This window comes from Aegilops tauschii, chromosome 1 (genome assembly GCF_002575655.3).
Source record: "Aegilops tauschii subsp. strangulata cultivar AL8/78 chromosome 1, Aet v6.0, whole genome shotgun sequence".
Lineage (NCBI taxonomy): Eukaryota > Viridiplantae > Streptophyta > Magnoliopsida > Poales > Poaceae > Aegilops > Aegilops tauschii.
In genome coordinates, this window is record NC_053035.3 from 305821962 (window position 1) to 305829769 (window position 7808).

The 7808-nt window shown below is 44.3% G+C and overlaps 1 long non-coding RNA gene across 1 annotated transcript; it reads left to right on the forward strand.

Annotated features, from left to right (window-relative positions):
• The first annotated feature begins 2431 nt into the window (after positions 1 to 2431).
• Positions 2432 to 5148, forward strand: LOC120976770 (uncharacterized). Its single transcript, XR_005773122.1, has 2 exons — positions 2432 to 3903; positions 4791 to 5148. It is a non-coding gene; the product is annotated as an uncharacterized lncRNA (long non-coding RNA).
• Positions 5149 to 7808: the final 2660 nt, after the last annotated feature.

Consider the following 7808-nt stretch of genomic DNA (forward strand, 5'->3'; position numbering starts at 1 on the left):
CGTCAGCCAACGGTCGGCAAAGATTCTTTGCCGTCCGCTTGCGGACGTCAAAGAGGTGGGGCCGGTGGGCTTGGGTTGGTTAAACCATAACTGGACCCACCCACGTCTTTGCCGTCTGCTAGCGGACGTCAAAGATTCTTTGCCGTCCGTTTTCGTGTGGCTGACGGCAAAGACCTTCTTTGCCGTCAGCAAGCGGACGGCAAAGAGTTGGCAGACGGCAAATAAGCTAATTCCAGTAGTGATCATTGTTGCTCAGAGTGACATTAACAGACTTGGGGTCCTGTCCTGACTTCTTGTACTTGTTTGGACACTTGTTTGCCCAATGTTTCTCTGAACCACAAGTAAAGCGGCCATCTCTCTTTTTGTCTTTCTTCTTGCCCTTCTTCTTGAAGGTAGTATTTTGCTGGACAGAGTTCTTTTCCTTGAACTTGTGGAAGTTCTTCTGCACCACATTGGCGCTAGAAGAACCCTCTGCCCCCTTCACGTGTGAGTCCTTTCCTCTCGAGTTCTGCTCAACACTGAGCTGACCAATGACATCCTCAACAGAGAATTCACGTCTCAAGTGCTTGAGAGAAGTAGCAAAGTTTCTCCATCCAGGAGGGAGTTTTGCAATAATGCAACCCGCGACAAACTTGTCCAGTAACTCACACTTCAAGAGCTCAAGCTCCTTAGAGATGCACTGTATCTCATGAGCCTGGTACAATACAGAACGGTTATCAACCATCCTGTAATCATGGAATTGCTCCATAGCATACAGTTTGCTCCCAGCATCGGTTGCGCCGAACTTAGCTTCGAGCGCATCCCACAAATTTTTGGCAACGCGCATATGGAGATATGTGTCAACCAACTTGTCTCTGGTCACAGTAAGAACGGCTCCCACAAAGATGGTGGTTGCCTCCCTAAGCATTCTCCTATTCAGGAGCTATCCTTACCATGGGAGACACACCACCAACTCAGAACACGTACATTGTTGTGAGCCGCAAGGTGGTCCTCGTCTGCCAACGCTTAAAATGCGTCTCGGTAAAAAAATTCGCTTTCAGTGTAGCGGCGAAGCCATGAGTCGAAAAATGCCTAAAATAAGGTTTTTGGATATATTAGCACTTTTCCGATTAGACTATTCCACGAGTAACGGTATGCATCTCATAGCGATACCTAAGCATACTAGCACGTAACAGATCATACCCTCCGGTTGGCCAGGCCAACGCGGCGGCGGCACCGTTGATCATGGTGTCGATGCAGGGGAAGTAGTGGAAGCAGAGGCGGACGGAAGGGAGTCGTCGTTCCCGGAGAAGGGTTGGCACGGCTCATCCCCGCAACCCGCGCGTCGTGGCAAGGTGGGCGGCGGAGAAGGAGCGCACGTGTATCACTCCTCTTTCCAAGCTCCCAATGGCAAGTGGTAGAGCATCCCTTATAAAGGGTTCCCAACTCTCCTCAACTAGCAAGGTGGTACTAAACTTCCCACCACCTGTCATATCCCACATAGGCCTCAAGATTAACCAGGAATCATTGTTCATATGGGCCTGAAACCTATCTATGATTCAACAAGGAGTAGTATAAAAAGGTAGAGCATGATATATCCTTTCATTTCAAAGGAAAAGGAAAAAGAGAGACCTAAACGAGGGGGGGGGGGAATCCTGATAGATGAACATGGATTCACGATCCACGAGATGCAAGCAAAGTTGGCTCGCCGTCGGACCGATGCAAAGGGATGGGGACGAGACGCATTCAAGACAGCACACTCGCATGCAGTGGATGTGGATGGGCGCGCATACATGCAATAAGTTGGCGCGGCAGGACGAGATTCCCTTTGCATTAACCCCGGCCTGCCTCTGCCTGCGCCGCAGTGAAAGAGAGGTCCACCCGCACCGGCACCGGCACCGGCACGGCCACTAGCACCGGCCGGCCCTCCCTGCCCTGTCCCTTTTGCCCTCCAACCCCGGAGCTCCCAGGCATCCCCTCTCGATCCAGGCGACGCGCGCGCGGGCACAGCCCACGTATATCCTGGCAAAATCAGTCGCCAAGACTCGAGGGTTTCGTGCACGCGTCACGTGGTGCTCGATCAAGCTGTAAAATTGCGAGGCACGCAGCACGTACGTCGTAGTATAAGCGTATAACTAGCTCGAATACGACTGGGCATACGTGCATTTATCCATCGATCGCCCAACAGAAATCGAGGGAATCTCATTTATGTCTTTGCGCCAGAGAGAGAGAAAGAGAGTTGAGAGAGAGAGAGAGAGAGAGAGAGAGAGAGAGTTGAGAGAGAGAAATTTTCTATTAATGCTGCAGCCTGTCGATGTTGTACGCGTTTGGTAGCTTGGTAGCCGGGGGAATTCAATGGCCACCAACACAAGGAGAGTGAGGGCCGGGAAGGGGCCGGAAGGTCCATATAAGATGGCCGGCAGGGGGCGGTCTGCTTCGACCAAACGCACTTCCCTTCCCTTCAAACCCTAGCTAGCTAGCTATCACCTGCTGCTCTCCCTCACATACGCTTGCACTCCCAGACTCCCAGAAAACCATTCCAGGCCGATCGATCCAGGTATGCTCATGCTGCACGCGCGCATCAATGGCTGTATGCAGTATGCGTCGATCTCCGTTGCCGCGCGCCCTATACGTTGCTTTGCTTCAAGGCCATCTCTCGAGATCGGCTGCTAGTGCTAGCTAAGGGAAGAAAGAAAACAAGGACGAAATGAAATCGCAGCTGCGGTATTGGCTCGGCTCACTCAGGTCATCGTGTTGCAGAAGCATATGCTTCTCGGTATAATCTGATTGAGCCGCGCCAATATCTCAGTGCCATTTCATCAGTATACACCGGTCGATCACCGTCATCACCATCCATCTCTCTCTCTCTCTCTCTCTCTCTCTCTCTCTCTCTCTCTCTCTCTCTCTCTCTCTCTCGTCATATGGATCATAGTATATGCAGTTCAGTTGGTGTTTTACGGATATTTGTGGCTTTTTGAATTTTCGTGCGTCGAGTTTCTGTCGGCTAGGGAAATAATGAAGAACGACGCCAGGGCTGAGGAGCTGGGATCAGTTAGAAACTTTGAAGGCACTGCATGCTTAATTTTCTTTACGTTTTCGGTGAATCAGGGACGAGCTAGCAGACATAAATATATAGAATCTTAATCTATCGGGGAAATCTCATAATTTTTGTTCAAGTCATTCAGATGGTGTACGTACAAGCATATCATAATGTCAGCTGTGCTTGTGAGAGCGTGCCTTTCTTCCCATGTTTTTGACTGTAGCAATCGATTGTAGATGTATGTAGCAGGTGATGTCAAGCTGATACATCCAAAATGCAGATCCTATTTGCTGATGCCTATTTTTCTGTACCAGCGCCCATGCATGTGACGTTGCCTAGCTAGTATACTGTACTTGTCAGTAGATTATGGTACAAAAACATGGATAGACCTAAGGTTAATTAGGGGTGACGAAGAAATCAGGAGTTAAAAACTCGCTTGCTGGTTTATAGTTCTTGTGGATGAAGGTAATTTTATGTACATGCTGCTAATGGTATATCCTGAGAGAAAGTAACATGCGCATGCATGTGCCAATGCTTCACAAATCTGATGCATTTACAGAGGGGATCATCACCCATCATGGCGTGTATGCATACAAATATCCCCCACGTATATTAATACCACGGTACTGATCACTGCAGCTTCCAGATTCCATAAATGCAACAGACATTTATACACACAAACACACACACAGAGAGAGAGTAATGTCTCCATGCTGTATTTAATTCATATCAGCCCAATAATTTGAAATGGAGTAAGCTCATTACTTCGGCTTCTATCTGCCATGACCGCTCATGCATATCCTCTCAGACTCAGTGACTCACGGTACAATTTCTTCAGAAGACGGTAGCCTGAAGTCCAAAACCTTGCAAATTACTCAGATCAGGTACAGTTTCAGAACGAAAAACGAACTTATTCCTGCGTTTTGTATGTAGCAGAGCACTGGGCCTGGGGGTGAAATTTCCGAACCTTGAACACTTGCAGTTAACGCTGATGGCACATGTCAGAACAAATTAATTACCTTTACATAACAACAATTGTCAGATTGTACCTGCAAAAAAAAACAATCGCCAGATTGAAATAATTAATTTACTAGTAGGATTGGATAAGAATAATACTATTGCGCAAGTGCTCAGCTCATCCCCGCCAAATATTTCGTTCAGGTGGGATTTGATTGGCACCCGACTTATGTCATGGAATAATCTATTATCCCGTCTGGATTCGATTATCCTGACACAAGGTCGTGATATGTTTCGCTGGAACCTTACTACATCGGGGTCTTTCACAGTAGACTGTATGTATCGTGCACTCACGCATTCTGAGGTACCAGTGAGTAATAACAAAAAAAATTGGAAAGCGAAGATACCACTTAAAGTCAAAATATTCATGTGGTATCTCCGTAGGGGAGTTGTGCTAACAAAAGACAACCTCGCACGACGCAACTGGTCGGGAAGTAAGAAGTGTTGTTTTTTTACTCATGACGAGATAATTAAACACCTCTTTTTTCACTGTAAGTTTGCGCGTTCTACGTGGTCAGCCATCCAAATAGCGTCAAATTTGTATCCGCCCACGCGTTCTACGTGGTCAGCCATCCAAATAGCGTCAAATTTGTATCCGCCCACAAGTGTTGCCAATATTTTTGGTCATTGGTTGGACGGTATTTCAAATGCATACAAAACGCTAATAAGGGTGGGAGCGTATGCCTTACTATGGTCGCTTTGGCTATGTAGAAATGATGTTGTTTTTAATGACAAAACTGTTTCTCCTTTGCAGGTTATTTTCCGTTGTACGCACTCGCTTCGTACGTGGTGTACGCTACAACAAGCAGAGTACCAACCGCTATTCAAGGCGGTGTGTACGCTGTTGGAGCAAGTGGCTACGGAGGTTTTTACCCAACATGGATGGCAGCATAATCTCCGGCTCGGTCCACCATCTCTTTCGACATAGGCATAGTGTCGGTCTATGGACTCTACTGTTGCCGAATTGTCGATCTTTTATATTTCTGTTTATCAGACTACTGGTGTTTGGCTGTGTGCATCCTAGTTATGCAGATGCCGGGTGATACTCTTAATGCTTTGTATCACTTTGATGCTACATTTTGAGATAATAAAAGCGCCCTTTATCGAAAAAACTAGCAGGATTGGAGAAGATTAAGGTAGAAGGTAACTCCGTCTTTGTAAACATCTTGATTTATAAAGTTACACAGCAGAATAATTTACTACTGTTTTCGCGTCAAAAAAGAAATTTTAAGGTCGAAGCAAGCATCCAATAGCTTGATTTTTCTTTTGGCCCAATCGACTATCTAACAGTACTCCCTCCATTTACTTATACAAGGTCACTATGGAATATATATTTTGCATCTATACAAGGCCACCAACAGTAATCGAGGCAAAAATAATGATATTTTCTCATACTAGCAACCTATTTAATACTTGCACGCATGTAGCCATAATGACCATCTGCTATTTCCTTCACTCAGTTTCCTTGCATGCATGTGGCATATTAATGATTCCCGTAAACGAAAAGAAAATCTGACTTGGAAATCACACATTAAATTTTACATTGGTACCTGTAATTTGAGTTTGTGGCCTTGTATATAAAAATGGAGGAAGTATTAAATATGTACAGTGGGAGCACTCCACATTATCGAGTTCTGTAGGTGTGAGTGGTGGCTTCAGGTGGTTTGATGTATGTTCTTTTTTACCTTGGTGGAATAATAAATAAAGATGGCCGCATGCATCGATTGATGCAGAGACCGGGGGTTTTAACCTCCTTTTAGAAAAATGTACTTAGTTAAGGAAGAAACTAGATCGACTAGCCAATTCACAAACTCTAGTTCTAGTGAGTCCCAAAATATTCATGATGGATTAGTTGAGGTGCTGTTCAAATCCAGCTGCAAAGTGTGCCTTCAAATTTCCTCTCATCCTATGCCTGACCAGCAAAAGGTCATTCCTGAGCAATCTTTTAAAGAGGTGATAGATGCAGGTTTTGAGTTGTAAAGATCTTGGATTCTCTTTGCATCCAAATGTACCGGCATCCCATGATGGCGATCTCAAGAGCAATTGTGGATGGCAGAGCTTGGACTAGAAGTATGATCTCATCCATGGTTGATATGCCTCTGTTCTTGTGGGTGAGAATGGATTCCCAACAACTCAAAGCAAAAGGGCAATCCCAAATAAATGAAGAGTTGTTTCTTCCGAACCTGACTAACAAAGCTCAAAGTTATAGAAGGGCAAAAAAAGACTTCATATGGAGTAAATTCCTGGTATTGACTCTTTCATAAAGAAGCAACCAAAAGAAAATTTTATATTTGAGCATGGCAGCATTCTTCTAAATTTTCTTAAAGATGGGGCCAGCAAGCTCTCCTAAGGTATCACCATTTATACATCTTAATAGATGAGTACGTAAAACTATCCCAAGGATATTTCCATTTGTCAGTAGCATCTGACAGCTGAATTCTCTATATAGAATTTCGAAGATCTTGAAATTCCTGAAAAGCATGGGTTGAAAGAGGTGTATGAAAAATGCTCAAAAGGGTGTGGTGTCATAATGAACTCTTTAAATGATATTATTCTGATTGAGTATGAAAGGGTATAATTCAGGGAAGTGCCCTTCGAGATTGCCATTGCCCCAATTATCATGCCAGAGCATGATGGTATTTCCCCTCCCTATGATTCCTTTGGGCATCTTCTTGAATTCAGGGATTAACTTGGAGATTACATTCCACCAAAATGATCCCACTGGTATGTCAGTGACAAGTCCTTCAAAGTAATAAAAATCCCATATAAATTTGACCAAAGGAAGATTCTCACAGTTGAAGAATTTGTGAAGATGTTTCACTAGGAGACACTTATTTTGAGTTGCTAAATCTAGTACTCCCAAGCCCCCTTGGTCTTTGGGGAGGCAAACTTTATCCCCAAGCAATGAGAGCAGAACCTTTGTCCTCCAATCCATACTTTTTGCCTTAAATATTTATTGATTTGCTCCAAAACCCCAATAGAAATAGTTAATGTGCTCATGAAGAAAGTAGGAAGGCTAAAAAACACAGATTTGATGAGGATCACCGTATCTCCATAGGATAGCAAAGTGGAGCAGCCAGCCAACCTTTTGTCAATTCTTTTCCAACAGGGGAAAAATCTTCCATTGGTTTGGTCTTCAACTGTGTGTAAAAGGGAAACTATCAATTTGCAACCCAAATTATCAACCAAAACTTGCATCTTATCAGGGCCAGTATTGATTGAGACCATCACCGACTATCAAAGTTCACTCTCAAGCCAGTGTATACATAGAAACGTATGAGGAAATTTTTCACTTGCTCAAGTTGAGTTACACAGGCATGCATTATCGGGACCGTATCATCAACATGTTGTATCGCTGGAAAATCAGTGACTAGCAATGTGTGTACTGATGAGATCATCGTGCATTGGTTCATTCAAAATAATTGTAACAAAATCAACAGCCAAGATCAAAAAAGAGGTTAAAGTAGGTCACCCTGCCTGACACCTCTTTTACGCAAGAACTGCTTGTCGGGTACTCTATTAAGCAAGAGGGGAGAAAAACCAGAAGTGAAAATCATGCCCATCCACATGAGCAATTTAGGTCCAAACCCTCTAGAAGCTAAGATCTCTTTGATGGTTTGGTGCTCAATCAAGTCAAAAGCTTTTTCAAAGTGCAGCTTCAAAATAATTAACTCCTTTCCAGAATAATGACATTGATGATTATATTCATAAGCATAGGCCAAGCATTCTTGGATGGATCTACTTACAGGAAACCATATTGATGGGTGTGTAC